A 19729-nucleotide genomic window follows, 5' to 3' on the forward strand; every position below is an offset into this window, starting at 1 on the left:
CCAACACTGAAAGAGTGGGCAGAATTTCCATTATCTTGATGTGCTCAGGAAAACTGTGATAAATTATGTGGAAGAAAACAAGATAATGGCTTCTCTAATCGAATTCATAGTGATTCACCACCTTCTGCATCTACCTGAGGGTCCTACTTTCTCATTTCAGCCCATTCTCATGCACAGGGAGTTCTCTCCTCACCTCCAAATACATTCACATATATTCACCCTCACTCAAAACTGTTGACAGTTTCACACACTCAGCCAAGTCACTCACACGTTCACGTCCTTCAGATCTACCACCCTGGAGATCTGAGATCCAACACACCCAGCTCTAATATCCGAATCCCCCCGAAGACCTTTGGTACCTGGATCAGGTGTGTTAGATTAGATCTGGAGGTAAACAGTGTAGGATGGTAGATCTCAAGCCCTGCTCTTCCTCTATCTTTGGGAAGAGTTGGAATGGTGTTTGTGATCCATATCTAATCGTCTAAAATCAATCCTTGACCTCAGCAGACTTCTCAAAGCTGGAGGCCATTAAAGTTTCACAGAAATTTTCCAGTATCGAGTTTAGAACGTCTTTGAAGTTTAGAGATTGTAACTGCAGCAAAAGTGTGTGAGTGTGTAGTGGTGGTGTTGGGGGGGGTTTACAGCTACCTGATGATACCCTTAGATTTAGAAGAAATGTTGGTTAAGCAGAATTTTGAATGTATTGTGTAAACAGCTTAGAGTTTGTTTGCTGTAGAGGACGCGTGAGCTTAGCTTCACTCACACATGCCAACTGACCTGGGGTGACCATGGGTCTAAGAGGTGTCTCTTAGAAGAGACATCTCTGAAAAACCATTTGTTCAGTGCATGTGTACATTAATATGGGGATCTGGAGTCCACCAACCCACACACTGTGAAACAAGACAAAACAAGTGCAGTGAAAAAAGAGCACTGAGTAAAAACTGAGAAAACGAGAATGCAGAATAAAGAGAACAGAGTGAAAACGGCTAAAAACCAGAGCTTCTGCTCCTCGCTCCTCACTGCTGTGCGCTCGGGGTTGGGGTGAACAGCAAGCGGCTCGTTATCATTTAAAGGAACAGGTGCTGAAAGCGGGCGTTCTGAACAGGGCTGTTGTGGGGCTTGTGTGGTCTTGACCAAAGCAGGTCGCTATATATTTTATTAAGAACCAGAACTGTGTTCCACTGTGGACAGTGGACAGCCCTGACCAACCAAAACGACATCTCCAGACCATATAAAGCTGTTCTTTCTCCTCTCTGTCTCACCACTCTGTGAGCGAGTGAGCTGGCCATAATTCATGTTGAAAAGCATGGATGAAGGGGCTTACACGAGGGCCGTCCTGAGAAGCCAAGGGAACTGGAGAGTGGTAAGAGATTCTTTTCACTCAGTGGATTAAAGGGCTATAGGGCTGACAAGGTCCAAAAGAGTCCTCTGTTTTGATGTCATCAGATGTTGAAGAGTTGTTCTACACACAGGTGTTGAGTCCAGATAAAAATCTGAGATGAACACGAATATCTAGGAACTGATACAACATTATCCCCACTCTACTTCCAAATAAGGGAGCACCAATATATTTTATTGCCTTTCTCTTTATCAGCCCTGTCCACTTACATTTAAATATATGAAAATGTGTTTTAATCTTATACCAAGAATTGAGCAATGTTAAGCACAAAAGAAACGTTATATGTAACATGTAATGTGCTGGTCAGTGTGTTGTTTCACTTACCAATGATGATTAGAAAAGTATATTTTAACTCAGAAGCAAGGTGGGACCCCTTGGTGAGAGAAACCTGGAGAAACAAGGATGCCTTGACCTTAACCAAGGAGACAGCTCGCACCCTTCGGTACCCAATTGTCCAATTTTGAGAGACTGCCATATGCTCACCAAAAGTAGTTTGACAATCAAGTTTGCCCATTTGGAAAAGCATCAGTCCAACAAACCCTGTTCTCATCCCACCTCTGGCAAGTTGTTGGTCGTTTCCGTTTCTCGAGGTCCGCAGGGTGTGAGCCATTCACTCGCTTAAGGGCAAGGCCTCCCTGTTCCTCCTGGCTAGAGTTTCCCTCCGGCAGGGGTTCCCACCTTTCCAGCTCCAGAGTTTCAGGATTGTTCAGGTCCAGAGGGTTGGATCAGTGCTAGACCAGTGTTATGAACTCGTTTAGGGGAAAGGGACCTTGACATGGTGATGCAACTGACAGTAAGTGTATGATAAGAAGAGAAGAGTGCTCAAAACAATTGACAGTTTACTCTTTTTAACAGAACAAGACAAACACCAGTACAACTTCAGGAGTGACCCCTGGTCAAAACAACAAACAAAACTCAGCTAAACTCTCAAATCAAATCAAATCAAATTTATTTGTATAGTGTTTCTTTTTTTTACAACTGATGATGTCACAAAGCAGCTTCACAGAATTCCAGTAAAGACAGAGTTTCAATATGAAATGTAAAATCCCTCAGGTGAGAGAAGCCAGGGACGGCAAGGAAAAACTCTCTCAGACCTGAGAAAGAAACCTTTGGAGGAACCAAGGCTCACAAAGTGGTGGGGGGGGGGGACCTATCCTCCTAACACACAAACAACTACCTAACCTAGTGGTGAAATAAAACAAAAGACAAGTGTGCTTTCCTAACTCCCTGACTACATATAAACACATAAAACCCTTGTTCCCAAACAAAACAGCAGTCACTCTCTACACCCGACACTGTATACAATGTTTACAATACGTACAACCAGTGAACAAAACCAGCGCTGAGAAAAGAGGCAACGAGGTCAGGTAGAAGAGATATCAAGAGCAAAAGAAGCACAAATGTAAACAACACAAAGCAGGGAATTCTCTCCTGATGTGCATTCCAGTACAGTGCCATTTTGAAAGTTTGGATTACCAAAGCACGGCATTCCCCTGTGACAAAACATGTGTTTTCACAAACTAAACCATGAGGAAAATATGCTCAGGCTTTCTCTCCATGGCCAGACTATTCATTTCATCAATAATACAAATGTTTTTCATTGTTATATCCTCACTTCTTCAAAAGGTGGAGTCTTCGGTTCTCTTTCACAAGTGAAGATATAAGTATTTTAAATTCTGTTTCAGGTGTGTTGCTCCCAAATCTGTTTTCTGATTTTATAAAGGAGTGTGTACTTTGCTGCTAGTACACAAGCAGAACTGGGGATCTCTCTGCTTTCTCTAATGGAAATGTTTATGTTGTGTGCATTAGGATAAAAACAAAAGGATAAGGAAGGAAGGAGAAAGCTTCCAAACAAAAAGAAGTCAGAGGGTGAACCAGAGTGGACGTCGCTGTGGCTGTTGGGTGTTTTCTAACATGTGAGTGAGACATGAGGTAGGAGGATTGTGATTGAAGGCGAGCTGTTGTGCTGACTGATCAAGCCGTGGTGTTCCTGTGTTTTAGGGGCGTGGCTTTGCTAAATGTAGAGGGTCAAACGTATGTTTTTTTAAGAAACTGGCTGATGCAATGATTTCTGAAAAATCACCTACTGCGCTTTAATCTCTGAGGCGTACGTTTTTGATTTTGGGGTGTCTACAAAATCCATCGACTCACCCGGGTTATTTACCCTGTGAGTGTCTATATGGGTTCAAATGAAAGGTTGCTTTAGTCTAAATCAGTGGTCACCAACCATTCGCGATATATCACGGCTTCTACAGTCATCGCATTTAAGTTATAGCTACGTCATTCTGTATCCGCAGTGGTTCCCTGGCTATAAGCAGGGACCTATAAAGCTGCCGTCACTCATGGTCTGTCCCTGACCAATAGTCCTGCTGCTCTGTACTGTCTGTGCTCGGTCTGAGCCATTTGACCATTTCAAACTCAGAGATATACTAATGTTTCACACAGATTACGAATTACAACACAAGCAAGACTCACACTGCACCCCGGGGTTCTGTTGAGGTGTGTGCTACCGTGTCGAAATGAGCAACCATAGTGTACTTTTATAAGTACAGCAACCTGAATAAAACATTAGGCAGGATATTAGGCAAAGAGATGTATATCAGAAAGTGCTCCCAACAGAAGAATGAGCAGGAGATATGCACAGCCTCTGTCTCTGTATGAGGTGAAAGATTAGGTAATTACAGTCATAATAAATTGATATTTATCAAAAGCGATATTTCTGGCTGGTGTTGGTGTGTGTGTGTGTGTGTGTGTGCTGGAGCATGTGTCTGAGCGTGCATGTGTGCATTCGGACACGGACACAGGAAGATGGAATACTTTCATTAAACACTGTTTATTGACTTTGTCAAGGAGAGAGAAAAAAAACGTCATTTTTCATCGGATCCTGCCTAACCAGAGTAAACAGTGTGGGTGTGAACTCTGTACAGTGTGTGTTCCGGATTGCTGATAGCTAACTGATTGCATCCGTGTGTGTTGGAGGTTTCTACACGCTAAGACGCTCGCCCTCTCTTTCTCCCTCTCATTTCCTTTTTGTTTATTTGCCTCCAGCCACTGATGGAATCGCACCATTGAGCCAGTAGTAACGGCTTGCCTCTCTTATCTCAATACGTGTCATTCAGCTTTATCCAGCTGCGTGTTACGCCCCAAAGCGCTAGTTTGTGTTGGTAGACCATAGAGCTGAAGGGGACATATAAAAAGGATGGATTAAGGTGTTTCTGCACTCTCTGTGCTCTCAGTTCTGTGGTCATCACTTTAGTTTTTGAAAACAATGCAGAGATTGAAGAGCTGTATTTTAAATAATTCAGAGGATCACTGCTATAACCCAGTGATAGAGGCAATCTGAACAAAGCTCAGGTTGGTTTTATGCTCTACAGCTTTAATAGAGTAAATCCATCAGCATCAGTTGGTGTTGATTGGTTTTATTTGTTTGGATGCAGGACCACACTCCTCACAGACAGTCACCCGGATGAAACCCACGCAGACACAGGGTGAACACACCACACTCCTCACAGACAGTCACCCGGAGGAAACCCAAGCAGACACAGAGAGAACACACCAAACTCCTCACAGACAGTCACCTGGAGGAAACCCACACAGACACAGGGAGAACACACCACACTCCTCACAGACAGTCACCTGGATGAAACCCACACAGACACAGGGAGAACACACCACACTCCTCACAGACAGTCACCTGGAGGAAACCCACGCAGACACAGGGAGAACACACCACACTCCTCACAGACAGTCACCCGGATGAAACCCACGCAGACACAGGGTGAACACACCAAACTCCTCACAGACAGTCACCTGGAGGAAACCCACGCAGACACAGGGAGAACACACCAAACTCCTCACAGACAGTCACCCGGATGAAACCCACACAGACACAGGGTGAACACACCACACTCCTCACAGACAGTCACCCGGATGAAACCCACACAGACACAGGGAGAACACACCACACTCCTCACAGACAGTCACCTGGAGGAAACCCACGCAGACACAGGGAGAACACACCACACTCCTCACAGACAGTCACCCGGATGAAACCCACGCAGACACAGGGTGAACACACCACACTCCTCACAGACAGTCACCCGGAGGAAACCCACGCAGACACAGGGAGAACACACCACACTCCTCACAGACAGTCACCTGGAGGAAACCCACGCAGACACAGAGAGAACACACCTCACTCCTCACAGACAGTCACCTGGAGGAAACCCACGCAGACACAGGGAGAACACACCACACTCCTCACAGACAGTCACCCGGAGGAAATCCACAGAGACACAGGGAGAATACACCACACTCCTCACAGACAGTCACCTGGAGGAAACCCACACAGACACAGAGAGAACACATCACACTCCTCACAGACAGTCACCTGGAGGAAACCCACACAGACACAGGGAGAACACACCACACTCCTCACAGACAGTCACCTGGAGGAAACCCACACAGACACAGAGAGAACACATCACACTCCTCACAGACAGTCACCCGGAGCAGGACTCGAACCCACAACCTCCAGGTCCCTGGAGCGGTGTGACTGCGACACTTACCTGCTGCACCACCATGCCGCCCCATTTAAGTTCATCCGATCAATAATTAATTTGTTCGTTCATTCAACTTCTGTGAACTCTTCATCCAGATCAGGGTTGCCAGGGGTTTGTAGCTTACCTTCAAGCATCACACACTCACCCAGTTGCACCAGCACAACACACAGTAACACACCACCACCACATCAGTGTCACTGCAGCGCTGAGAATGATCCACCACCACATCACACCTGCTCTGTGGGGGTCCTGAGCGCTGAGGAACAGGGGGAAAGGGTTCTTCACACAAAGTATGCACAGCAATATGTGACATTATTTTGTTCTCATTGCAAACTAAACACAAATTAAAGTTATAGCCATGGATACGTATGCTTCTGAAGCATATTCTCTTTTAGCAGTGAACCGTATGATATTCCAAAACTCCTAAAGCAGATCAGAAATCTGTAAGTGAAACACACACAAAGATGGATGAGCTTTCACTGTGGCCCCGTCGTAGCTGGAAAACCCCAGGGAACGCAGATAGGGCAGAGTGATTATTTGCTTTGTCTTTTGTGCGAGGTGTTCTGCCTCCAGGCTGAGTGTGAATAGGCCTGATTTCTTATTGTCTGTCTTTTTGTAACATTGTCAAAGTCTCAGACGGCTGTATTTATCTCTGATTTAATATTTCATGCCTGGGTTAATTTGCCTAATTCCAGGGTTACTTTATTCTTAAAGCCTAAGGAAGACAACTATTAAGGCAAAGAAAATGATAGTGACGTGTGCACACAAAGTGTACTTTTACCATTTGTTAAAATAAGCAGAGTATATTAAGTTGACTTTAAGAAATAAAGAAATAATGGGGCAGCACAGAGGTGCTACCCCACAGCTGCAGAGTCTCGGGGTCCTGGGTTCGAGCCTCTCCTTGGGTCACTGTCTGTGAAGAGTGTGGTGGGTTTATTCAAGTATGGAATGACACTTAAAGTGTACATTTCTGTAGGTCTCTTGTGGTCAGTGTGGTCTCCTGCTGTTGTTTAACACTAATTTATAACCTTCATCTGGTCCCTGCATACAGCAACAACACAATGGGACAGAGGGGCCGGAGATTATTCATTTTCAGTGAGAGCTGGTGATTTCCGATGACATGAGGCAACACGAAGGCTGATGATGTGAAGTGGGCAGAGTCAGTGACACAATAAAGTTGAGCACAGTCTAAGCGATGTGTTGATCACTGACAGGAATTCAGCAGGATGTTCTTTATCTCCACCACAGCATGAGTCAATAACAGTCACAGGACATCCTTTTATTTCAGAAATGAAAGGGAAAATGACATATCAGAACACCCCAGTGAGTAATGTGGGAGGGGCCTGTCTTTTAAGCTGTGTGGGGAACATGGCCGCCATTTTGAAAGCAGCCATATTGGATCAAGGGAAAGGTTTTCCAATGAGAAGGGTGTCAGGTAGCACATCAAAGAAGACCAGATATGACTCCTAAATCGATTGCTGTGATCAGATTTGCAATTTCATTTGTTATCAACACAGAAAAAGTAAAACTTTTGTTGTTCATTACAGGCTTGAGCAGACCCTAAATACACGGCACCATCCTGTAGCATGATCAGGTAGCACTAAACATTTATAAATATATAATTTATATATATTTGTGTGTTTGTGCTTAATATTGTTATGTCATTTGTTTTAACTTTTAAATAAAGATTTTATATATTTTGCACAGTGGCGCCCCCTCCAGGGTGTGTTCCTACATTGAGCCCAGTGATTCTGGGTAGGCTCCGGACCCACCACCGCCCTGAACTGTGTAAGGGTTACAGCCAATGAATGAATGAGTGAATGTTTAGATGTGAATACAGACTGATTTCTGGTGTGAAACATTAAATACACAGCACAGATTATGAATAACATATAGTTTTAAATAAAACTTGGTGTTAAAACGACATAAATAAGATGTCAAAATGACGTAAAAATGCTTTAGTGAACAGCCACTGTGAGGATGTCACATGGATGTAAGGAAAAAGACTTCCCAAGTCAACCATATTTCGACCGTCCTGTTTTGAGTGGGTGGCTTTATTGTCAGTCTCTAAATCGTAAGAAATCAAGTTGTTGGTGATTCTACTGTAGAATCAGAGAAACACAGGACAGAGCTCTGTCTGGGTCCCGTCCAATTATATTTCTTATTATATTCATATACTGCACAAATCGTCTGAGCAAATCAGATTACAGCAACATTCCTCAATGAAAATTCATGAGAAATAAACCTTTATAAAACACTGCATTGCATTTGCAGCACACCTCACTTAAGCCCCCATTGTAAGCCATATATAGGCTTTTATTATTGAATATATATAGGATTTTATTATTGATAATTTAGACTTTTATTATTTAATATATATAGGATTTTATTATTGAATATATAGACTTTTATTATTGAATATATATAAGATTTTATTATTGAATATATAGACTTTTATTATTGAATATATAGACTTTTATTATTGAATATATATAGGATTTTATTAATGAATATATAGACTTTTATTATTGAATATATATAGGATTTTATTAATGAATATATAGACTTTTATTATTGAATATATATAGGATTTTATTATTGAATATATAGACTTTTATTATTGAATATATATAGGATTTTATTAATGAATATATAGACTTTTATTATTGAATATATATAGGATTTTATTATTGAATATATAGACTTTTATTATTGAATATATAGACTTTTATTATTGAATATATATAGGATTTTATTAATGAATATATAGACTTTTATTATTGAATATATAGACTTTTATTATTGAATATATATAGGATTTTATTAATGAATATATAGACTTTTATTATTGAATATATAGACTTTTATTATTGAATATATATAGGCTTTTATTATTGAATATATAGACTTTTATTATTGAATATATATAGGACTTTATTAATGAATATATAGGCTTTTATTATTGAATATATAGACTTTTATTATTGAATATATATAGGATTTTATTGTTGAATATATAGACTTTTATTATTGAATATATATAGGATTTTATTATTGAATATATAGACTTTTATTATTGAATATATATAGGATTTTATTAATGAATATATAGGCTTTTATTATTGAATATATAGACTTTTATTATTGAATATATATAGGATTTTATTAATGAATATATATAGGATTTTATTAATGAATATATAGACTTTTATTATTGAATATATAGACTTTTATTATTGAATATATAGACTTTTATTATTGAATATATATAGGATTTTATTATTGAATATATAGACTTTTATTATTGAATATATATAGGATTTTATTATTGAATATATAGACTTTTATTATTTAATATATATATAGAATTTTATTGTTGAATATATAGGAAACTGAAACCAGAAATGAGCTGCTCCTCTGGTTGTTTGTATAAGGAGCTGGATTTGTCTGTGAAGGAATTTATGACTGAGCATCTCTTAGGAATCTCATGGTTCCTGAAATAGGGCCCATCCAGTGTTGGTCAGCAAAGGACTTTATGACACACCTGATTATTTATAGAGAGAGAAAACGAATCAAATTAAAAACCACACCATGACATGACCAGTCCCAGCCCAACAGCATCCGCCCATGTTAAAAATACTGTCCTGGTCCCTGGCTGAACAGCTCCAGGGGAAAAAGAAACACTGCAGGAAACACCCTTCATTTATTCAGTTTGCATTAAATGAGCATAAAAGGTTTTAATTTCTCAGTCAGAAAGAAAGCAGTTTGACACAAGTGTAGTTTGAAAGAAAATCTTCAGAGAGAACTCAGCCACTCATTAAAATAAAACCGCAATTGCAATGAAGTTGGGATGTTGTGTAAAACATAAATAAAAAGAGAATACGACGATTTGCAAGTCCTTTTCAACCTATTTTCAATTGAACACTACAAAGACAAGACATTTAATGTTTAAACGATTAAATGTATAAACTATTGCTTTCTTTGCAAATATTCACTCATTTTGAATTTGAGACCTGCAAAGGACCATGCCCCAAACTCCTCCTTCACCATATTTCACACGTGAAAGTCCTCACTCCCTTGTCTCCTGAGACGAGAAATGCCGTATCCCACCATCTCCATCACCTCCTGCTTTTCCACAACTGCTTTCTCCTGCTGAGTAACAGCAAATCCACCCAGTTCCACCTCAACCTTCTCAGAGTTGTGTGTGAACAGTGTGTGCACATAAACCTGGGGTTACACCAGCACGCATTTAACTACGATTTCCAGGAGTGACGAGTCTGTGTTAGTTGGTCAGAGTTGTCAGCTGGAAGGAAAGTTGCGAGGGGTTCAGACTCGTTGTGTATCATTCATTCATTCATTCATTCATTGTCTGTAACCCTTATCCAGTTCAGGGCAGCGGTGCGTCCGGAGCCTACCCAGAATCACTGGGCGCGTTGTGGGAACCCACCCTAGAGGGGAGGCAAGTCCTTCACAGGGCAACACACACTCACACCTACGGACAATTTTGAGTTTCCAATCCACCTACCAATGTGTGTTTTTGGAGCGTAGGAGGAAACCGGAGCACCCGGAGGAAACCCACGCAGACACAGGGAGAACGCACCACACTCCTCACAGACTGTCACCTGGAGGAAACCCACACAGACACAGGGAGAACACACCACACTCCTCACAGACAGTCACCCGGAGGAAACCCACACAGACACAGGGAGAACACACCACACTCCTCACAGACAGTCACACGGAGGAAACCCGCACAGACACAGAGAGAACACACCACACTCCTCACAGACAGTCACCCGGAGGAAACCCACACAGACACAGGGAGAACACACCACACTCCTCACAGACAGTCACACGGAGGAAACCCGCACAGACACAGAGAGAACACACCACACTCCTCACAGACAGTCACCCGGAAAAAACCCACGCAGACACAGGGAGAACACACCACACTCCTCACAGACAGTCACCCGGAGGAAACCCATACAAACAAAGGGAGAACACACCACACTCCTCACAGACAGTCACCCGGAAGAAACCCACGCAGACACAGGGAGAACACACCACACTCCTCACAGACAGTCACCCGGAGGAAACCCACACAGACACAGGGAGAACACACCACACTCCTCACAGACAGTCACCCGGAGGAAACCCACACAGACACAGAGAGAACACACCACACTCCTCACAGACAGTAACTCGGAGGAAACCCACACAGACACAGGGAAAACACACCACAGTCCTCACAGACAGTCACCCGGAGGAAACTCACGCAGACACAGGGAGAACACACCACACTCCTCACAGACAGTCACCCGGAGGAAACCCACGCAGACACAGGGAGAACACACCACAATCCTCACAGACAGTCACCTGGAGAAAACCCACCCACGCAGACACAGGGAGAACGCACCAACTCCTCACAGACAGTCACCCGGAGGAAACCCACGCAGACACAGGGAGAACACACCACACTCCTCACAGACAGTCACCCGGAGAAAACCCACGCAGACACAGAAAGAACACACCACACTCCTCACAGACAGCCACCCGGAGAAAACCCACGCAGACACAGGGAGAACACAGCACACTTCTCACAGACAGTCACCCGGAGAAAACCCACGCAGACACAGGGAGAACACACCACACTCCTCACAGACAGTCACCCGGAGAAAACCCACGCAGACACAGGGAGAACACAGCACACTTCTCACAGACAGTCACCCGGAGAAAACCCACGCAGACACAGGGAGAACGCACCACAATCCTCACAGACAGTCACCTGGAGAAAACCCACCCACGCAGACACAGGGAGAACGCACCAACTCCTCACAGACAGTCACCCGGAGGAAACCCACACAGACACAGGGAGAACACACCACACTCCTCACAGACAGTCACACGGAGGAAACCCGCACAGACACAGAGAGAACACACCACACTCCTCACAGACAGTCACCCGGAGGAAACCCACACAGACACAGGGAGAACACACCACACTCCTCACAGACAGTCACACGGAGGAAACCCGCACAGACACAGAGAGAACACACCACACTCCTCACAGACAGTCACCCGGAAAAAACCCACGCAGACACAGGGAGAACACACCACACTCCTCACAGACAGTCACCCGGAGGAAACCCATACAAACAAAGGGAGAACACACCACACTCCTCACAGACAGTCACCCGGAAGAAACCCACGCAGACACAGGGAGAACACACCACACTCCTCACAGACAGTCACCCGGAGGAAACCCACACAGACACAGGGAGAACACACCACACTCCTCACAGACAGTCACCCGGAGGAAACCCACACAGACACAGAGAGAACACACCACACTCCTCACAGACAGTAACTCGGAGGAAACCCACACAGACACAGGGAAAACACACCACAGTCCTCACAGACAGTCACCCGGAGGAAACTCACGCAGACACAGGGAGAACACACCACACTCCTCACAGACAGTCACCCGGAGGAAACCCACGCAGACACAGGGAGAACACACCACAATCCTCACAGACAGTCACCTGGAGAAAACCCACCCACGCAGACACAGGGAGAACGCACCAACTCCTCACAGACAGTCACCCGGAGGAAACCCACGCAGACACAGGGAGAACACACCACACTCCTCACAGACAGTCACCCGGAGAAAACCCACGCAGACACAGAAAGAACACACCACACTCCTCACAGACAGTCACCCGGAAAAACCCACGCAGACACAGGGAGAACACAGCACACTTCTCACAGACAGTCACCCGGAGAAAACCCACGCAGACACAGGGAGAACACACCACACTCCTCACAGACAGTCACCCGGAGAAAACCCACGCAGACACAGGGAGAACACAGCACACTTCTCACAGACAGTCACCCGGAGAAAACCCACGCAGACACAGGGAGAACGCACCAACTCCTCACAGACAGTCACCCGGAGGAAACCCACGCAGACACAGGGAGAACACACCACACTCCTCACAGACAGTCACCCGGAGAAAACCCACGCAGACACAGAAAGAACACACCACACTCCTCACAGACAGTCACCCGGAGAAAACCCACGCAGACACAGGGAGAACACAGCACACTTCTCACAGACAGTCACCCGGAGAAAACCCACGCAGACACAGGGAGAACACACCACACTCCTCACAGTCAGTCACCTGGAGTAGGACTCGAACCCAGAACCTCTAGGGTCCCTGGAGCTGTGACAGAGACACTACCTGCTGCGCTACTGTGTCGCCCTGTTTATAAAGCATACTTAATTTTATACAAGCACCACACATATCGACAAGATAAATCATTTACATGAATACAAGACTCTTTGCACAGTGTATGTGTAAATCCACAGTGTTTTCCACAACAGTTTCCCTCAAAAACTACATAAAAGCAATAATTTTCCCTACAGATAAAGAAAGCCTGAGAATGGGGTGTGCAAGAAAACACAGAAAAACACTCGTCCATCTGCTCCAAATACCTCCAAGTTCATCTGCTCCCTCAAACTGTGTCTAACAACGAGCCTCCAGACTGTAGCACACTTCTCTTCCCTAAATCCTCAGAAGGCCAGCACACCACGATCTTCCCCTAAATGACGCGTCATTAGCATAATGCTGCTCGGCCATGCTTTTTAATCAAGCACAGAGTTGTGGTAATTAGCGATTCTCCTCTAATAGATGCCCACTGACACCGGTGTGTTGCGCAGTTCTGGCTGACATTACTGCCGTCTGCTTGGCTGCTGATTTGCATGTAACCTTTCATTCCCAGGCCCAGGCTCTTCTGACCGCCGCTAATGGGATTTTTCATTCTCATTTGCTGAGCTGTGGCGCTGCGGGTAATAAACACTGCGCGTGTTCGTAGCATCTGATTAATGTGCGGCTGATGTGGGTCACTGACAGGTGTGATATTGGGGTTGGCGTGCATTGATTGAAAATTGTTTTCTTTTTCAAAACAAGCCAAGATTCGCCCCCTGCATTCAGCGTGTTCAATTAGCATGCTAATCTCAGACGGCCCCATTTCTCTTCCTCACCGCTCTCCAAGCCGCCGTCTTCTACATCTCCTCAGCAATTAGTTTAAGTGAGTTACTCGTGATTAGGTTTTTTTTATTCCATTGTTTGTTTTTGTTTTCCATGGCGTGCCACATATAATCGCCCCTGTGGGTTGAACTGTTAGCAGGTAATGCTTCAGGATTGCAGACGCAATTTTAAACTTTCAGCATCCATTGCACAACACTCAGCGTCCCATCAATCAGAGCTGCAGGCGGCGGCGAATCTCCGCCGTCCTGACGCTCATTTGTCAGAGAACTAATTTCCCCCCGAGCCGAAAGGAAATTGTCATTCAGCTCCTCCGTCGTCTCGGCCGAGGCTTTGTTTCTCCACAGGACATTTCAGAATTGGAGTTTGGGAAAGATAATAACTAGAATAATATCCAGCAGCGCCGGGACACCCGCGCCCGAGACGAGCTGAAATAGAGGGACGGGGGAAAGCAAGGGAGGAGGAAACATGTTGTTAAAATTCATTGCGTGAGAAAAAGGCATCGACTGATGAATACATTTAGAGACACACAAGGACACACAGAGGATAGTGTGTTTGTGTGTGTGTGTGTATGGCTCAGCTATCTAGGGCTTAATGTCAGGGAGATTGTCACTGGTGTGTGTGTGTGTTTATACGTCTTCAGGGAATAAAGGTACTTGTCCTTGTTTTCTAAAATAATTACAGTACATGTTAAACCTGTATTACCTATGTAACACATCACCCAGTCACTCACACACTCACACAGTCACCAACACTCACCCAGTCACTCACACACTCACCCAGTCACCAACACTCACCCAGCTTCTAACACCGTCACACACCTGTGCACTTTTACACACTCACGCAGACACTCTCACACTCAGATTTGTGGTGTCCTGTGGGGGCCCTGTGGTGGTCCTGTGGGGGCCTTGTGGGGGTCCTCTGGTGGTCCTGTGGGAGTCCTGTGGTGGTCCTGTGGAAGTCCTGTGGGGGCCCTGTGGGTGCCCTGTGGTGGTCCTGTGGGGGTTCTGTGGGGGTCCTGTGGGAGTCCTATGGTGGTCCTGTGGTGGCCCTGTGGGGGTCCTGTGGTGGTCCTCTGGGGGCCCTGTGGTGGTCCTGTGGGGGCCCTGTTGGAGTCCTGTGGGGGTCCTGTGGGAGTCCTGTGGTGGTCCTGTGGGGGTCCTGTGGTGGTCCTGTGGGGGCCCTGTGGGAGTCTTGTGGGGGCCCTGTGCTGGTCCTGTGGGGGTCCTGTGGGGGCCCTGTGGGGGTCCTGTGGGGGCCCTGTGGTGTTCCTGTGGGGGCCCTGTGGGGGTCATGTGGTGGTCCTGTGGGGGCCCTGTGGTGGTCCTGTGGGGGCCCTGTGGGGGTCCTGTGGTGGTCCTGTGGGGGCCCTGTGGGGGTCATGTGGTGGTCCTGTGGTGGTCCTGTGGGGGCCCTGTGGTGGTCCTGTGGGGGCCCTGTGGTGGTCCTGTGGGGGCCCTGTGGGAGTCCTGTGGTGGTCCTGTGGGGGCCTTGTGGGAGTCCTGTGGTGGTCCTGTGGTGGCCCTGTGGTGGTCCTGTGGGGGTCCTGTAGCACTGTAAACGTAGTGGAGCAGATGAAATGCACATTAAGTGTAGAATAAAGATGGTGTGTATGTGATGTTAATGAGGAGTGTGTGTTTAACACCGACCGTCTGAGAGTGTGATGGACACGGCCTGTACCTGGGAGATGTGGAAAGGTAAGTAGTGTTTCCATCGGGATTCCATTAACGCTGATGAAAATCCGCCTCACAAACCTCTAATCGCGTGTCTGAGCATTGACTGGGACATTATTTACGCGGGTAATGCCACACGCTCGGACTACAACAAGCTATAATCATCAATCTCTCTGAGGCATCATCGACGTCTGTCTTATTTACACACACACACACACACAGAGTGCACATAAACACACACACAATCACACACAAACACAAAGTGCACATACCAACCCACAGATTGCACACACACGCAAACACACACACAACACAGTGGCACAGTGCGCGTACAAACACACACACAATCATTTCAATATTTCATTTGCCATTTTGCTTTCTCTTTCACCAGCCACGTCTACTCTACAAACACACACCCAGATACAGGTTAGCACCCTCCCACACCCACCCATACACACGCACACACACACACACACACACTGCAAGCTCCCCCAGGACCTGTCATGTCATCAGTGTGTGTGTGTGTGTGTGTGTGTGTGTGTGCTGGTACTCCTCCCAGCAGCTGTGCACCTGGAGGTACTCTCATTCCTACACTGCAGTGAACCAGTGCACCTGTTCACTCCTCCACACACACCCATACACACAGACACACACACCCATACACACACACACACACACACACACAGAGACATACATGCATACATATGCACACAAATGTTTAACACCTCATCAGTTATATATTCCTTTAACCCTGAAAACATGTGCGCACACACACACACACACACACACACACACACACACACTTGTTTAGATTTTAGATTAGATTAGATTCAACTTTATTGTCATTACACAAGTACAAAGCAACAAAATGTAGTTTAGCATCTAACCAGAGTGCAGTAAGCAGTAAGTGCAGAATGTACATATATAGAAAATATAGGCAGAGGTATGGACACAAATACACGTGAATATATTATAGAGGTATTATAGCATTATATATAGTTCAGAAGAAAATACCACAAACATGATGTGCAGATGGATTTGAAAATACTATAATGACTATAATGTACAGATGACTAATCAACAGGTGGTGTTACAGTGGAAGGGCTGGATATGTTTATATTAAGTGAATATGCAGAATAGGTCAAACCCATTAAATATAATATACAATTATTTATAATAATAATATAGAAAATGTAGTGCAGCCATTGACCAGGATACGGCTGAGTGAGTGTTAATGGTGGACAGACTTCAGTAAGGAGACAGCTCTGGGAAGAAGGTCCTGGTCCGGAGGCTCCTGAAGCACCTGCCCTAAGGCAAGGGGGCAAACAGACTATGAGCAGGGTGTAAGGAGTCTTTAAGAATGCTGCGGGCTGGACGCAGACCTCGTTTTTTCTGGACGTCCTCAATTGATGGAAGTGGAGTCCCTGTGATTTTCTGGGCCGTATTCACCACTTGCTGTAATGACTTACGGTCAGCAACAGTGCCGTTCCCAAACCAGACTGTGATACAGCTGGACAGGATTCTCTCAATCACACAGTGATAGAAGTTCACCAGAATGGCTGGAGACAGATGATGTTTCCCTAGTGTCCTCAGAAAAAAGAGGGGCTGGTGAGCCTTCTTGACCAGGCTGGAAGTGTTGGAGGTCCAGGACAGATCCTCCAATATGTGTGTTCCCAAGAACTTGAAGTCGGCGACATGTTCAACAGCCATCCCGCTCATATAGCTGGGGTCGTGCATGTCACCTTTATCCCTCCTGAAGTCTATGAGTTCCTTTGTTTTGTTGGTGTTGGTTCTACTTCCTCTCTGTAGGCCGTCTCATCGTTGTTGCCGATGGGGCCAATCACTGTGGTGTCGTCAGCAAACTTGATCATGGAGTTTGGTTTATGTACAGTCTTGCAGTCATGAGTGAGGAGGGAGTACAGAAATGGGCTTAGCACACAGCCCTAGGGTACGCCAGTGTTGAGTGTGATGGTGGAGAAGTAGGTATGGCCTGACCTAACATGCTGAGGTTTTTAATCCAATGACAGAAAGAGGAGTCAATGCCCAGATCTTCAAGTTTAGGGACTAACTTGGCTGGGATTGCATTGTGCATTGTTGTATTGTGGGACAGTGATCATAAAGGCTACTGGTCACATAAACCCTCTTTTAATCTTCTTATAGTTGTACTTTTTTGATTGTTTTCTATTATTGCATTGTTTTAATTGTGTTTCTTATTTATTATTAATTAATAGCAGTTCACTGTAGTTTTTGTCTTTGTAAAGCTCTTTGAATTGCCATTATTAATGAAAGGTGCTCTATAAATAAACATGCAATACCATGCCTTGATGACACACCTGATTTCACAGGTAGGAACACATATTCCAACAGATGTCACTTGACAAGTAAGGTCTCCGTCAGGTGACATAGTTTTTTGCATGTCACGCTGATGATATGGCAGAGCTTGCCAAGAGATACTGGCTGAAAAAGTGTGAGTATTTTTAGTGTCGTAGATGTCCAAGGCTCGTTGACGCATCAGGGGAATTTGTTCCAACCCCTTTTTATCAGAACCAGCTTTATTCATTCATTCATTTATTCATTCATCAGGAACACACCCTGGAGGGGGTGCCAGTCCTTCACAGGGTGAGAACCAGCATTAACAGGCTGTTAACACCCAGGTATACACCCAGGCAGGTACAGAAAGGCCTCCAGGAGCTGGACAGAAGGCCTAAAGCTAAGGGACTAATCACAGACAGTGCTCAGATACAATACGCCCTGTGTCTGATTGCACATTCTCACAGTCCCAGGATAACTGTTCACGAGCTGGAGCTTGAAAAAACAAGCATCTGTTGTTTCAGAATAAAAACTATATTTAAATAATATGCAAACATGAATTAATTTACATAAAACTGTCACTTTGCCGTGTTCCCATCGACTGCAGTTCTTTTCTGTTCCCGATGCTTTTCAAAGAGAAGTGCAGCACTATAGGAGTCATCAGGAGAATTTGAATCAGGTTTGAAAATATATTTTCAAACAAATTGTCAGTGACTTTGAAGTCTCGCCAAAATCTCATCCGCTGCTTTCTGAATGGTTCACCCATTAACTCATTCACTATTAACTACACAGCATTTCCTCCACAGTGAAGTGACTAGGGGACCCACATGAGACTACGTCCTGAAACACTTGTTTCATAGAAAGCGACGGACATTCGTTTATGTCATATTCATATTCGGTCGCATAAACTAATCACAGTGGTGAAGCAAACATGTATTAGCGCTAGCATGCTGCTACAGTCCCGTAGCAGCAGTAGCTGTAATTATTTTTACTGTAGCTGTATTTTTATCCGTGTTTTGATTAGGTTTTGACATGTATGTCCCGAACTGAAGGCTCTAATCACCACCACTGTAGAGTACAGACACCTGAATGAACTGAAGGCTGAGACATTAGTGCACACACACACACACACACACACACACAGCCTCAATCACCAGCTTGTAAAATACACCTTGCTGCTGTCACTGGAGCAGGACTGAGAGGTTCAGTTGCAGTTCACAGAAACAATGAGAAGAATCACGCCCTCAGTTCTTCAAGGTGTTTGAATCAGCTGAAGCAAATCCTTACAATGACCAACTGGCTCTTCTAAGAACACCCATGTTCACCCTGGGATTCTTGAAAAGTACTTTATAAATGTAATGTATTATCATTCTTATTATGCATTCATTCATTCATTCATTATCTGTACCCCTTATCCAGTTCAAGGTGGCGGTGGGTCCAGAGCCTACCTGGAGTCATTGGGCGCAAGGTGGGAATACACCCTGGAGGGGGCGCCTGTCCTTCACAGGGCAACACACACACACACTCACACACACATTCACTATTATTATTATTATTATTATTATTATTATTATTGTTATTATTATTGAACCAGGATCAAGTTTCACCCTCTGTAGCAAACTATAAGCTCTCATACACATATTTCATTGTCATTGCACAGCAGTACAGTAAAACTGTGCAAAAACACTGAGCACACACATGTACACACACACATGCACACTCCCTGAACTGTGGGTA

Source organism: Hoplias malabaricus, chromosome 11, assembly GCF_029633855.1.
Source record: "Hoplias malabaricus isolate fHopMal1 chromosome 11, fHopMal1.hap1, whole genome shotgun sequence".
NCBI classification, from domain to species: Eukaryota; Metazoa; Chordata; class Actinopteri; order Characiformes; family Erythrinidae; genus Hoplias; species Hoplias malabaricus.